The 1,290-nt window shown below is 45.1% G+C and overlaps 1 pseudogene; it reads right to left on the bottom strand.

Annotated features, from left to right (window-relative positions):
* Positions 1–281: 281 nt before the first annotated feature.
* On the bottom strand, positions 282–399 carry LOC126299720 (5S ribosomal RNA; annotated as a pseudogene).
* Between the last annotated feature and the right edge of the window lie 891 nt (positions 400–1,290).

The raw sequence follows: 1,290 nt of genomic DNA on the forward strand, positions 1-1,290 counted from the left end.
GGTGTATTCAGAAGACATCGAAGTTCCAGATGACGAATATTCTTGAAGCAATATGCGTTGCTCGTATGCCTCCATGAGAGCACTCCGTCTTCAGGCCAAAAGTGGCCCATCGGGACCATCCGACCGCCGTATCATCCTCAGCTGAGGATGCGAATAGGAGGGGCGTGTGGTCAGCACATCGCTCTCCCGGTCGTTATTATGGTTTTCTTTGACCGGAGCCGCTACTATTCGGTCGAGTAGCTCCTCAATTGGCACGACGAGGCTGAGTGCACCCCGAAAAATGGCAACAGCGCATGATGGTCCGGATGGTCACCCATCCAAGTGCCGGCCACGCCCGACAGCGTTTAACTTCGGTGATCTGACGGGAACCGGTGTATCCACTGCGGCAAGGCCGTTGTCCCCCTTCATGAGGAAGTTCATTAATTTTGAACGTATACTCAAATTCTTATGCGCGGTAGCCTCGCGTAGATGTGGGAACATACTCGTCGCAAACTGACAGCCTAATCACTATCTTCACTCTATGTGGTCCGTTTTTGAAAAAAAGGAAAGCTTCTTATAATTAGTTTCAGTTACTTTCTAATCATAAATCATCTTTGAAATTTTATCTCCGTACGGGCGCTTGAAACTTCTGTCTTCAACTGTAGGTTCTACCTGGTTTTTAAGTTGAGATCCTTGTCTCCGGATATCACGCAAACGAACTCCTGGTAAGCAGCTCTCGCAACGACGGGTTTCATTCGAGTCAACTTCACCATTCCTCATCTCTTCGTTATTGGAAGCAGTGCTCTGTGTTTCACCATTAACTCTGCTTTGGGTGATGTTCGAATTGATGATTTCCGCAAGGAAGATAATCTGAACGTAGAAATGACACTGTTTAGATGTATTTGTACCTCGGCCACTTTCTTGTTAATGATACAACTTATGAATTCTTTTATAGATATCTCGCAACTGGTTCGTGATTCAAAACTTCTGGTTTTACAGTTGGGAGTGCCGTTCACGAAACGGGTTTTGTGATATGGGAAATCTTCCACAATAAGCGCATGCCGTTTCCATCATCAACATAAGAATTGGAGAGCATCGTGAGAACATTTTGGGACGAACTGATATTTCCTAATTGTGTCAGTTGTATCAATGGCATATTCAAATGTCCGAAGTATTCTGCAAGTGAAATTTTCCTTAATTATGATGCAAGCAGTCATGGGAGGACTTCAAGTTAAACAGAGTGACTTGTCAGAGTTTTGCAGACTGCTCTAACATGGTGCGGTGGAATTTGGCATTGGGAAACAGCTGCCT

The sequence above is a fragment of the Schistocerca gregaria genome, chromosome X (genome assembly GCF_023897955.1).
Source record: "Schistocerca gregaria isolate iqSchGreg1 chromosome X, iqSchGreg1.2, whole genome shotgun sequence".
Classification (NCBI taxonomy): domain Eukaryota; kingdom Metazoa; phylum Arthropoda; class Insecta; order Orthoptera; family Acrididae; genus Schistocerca; species Schistocerca gregaria.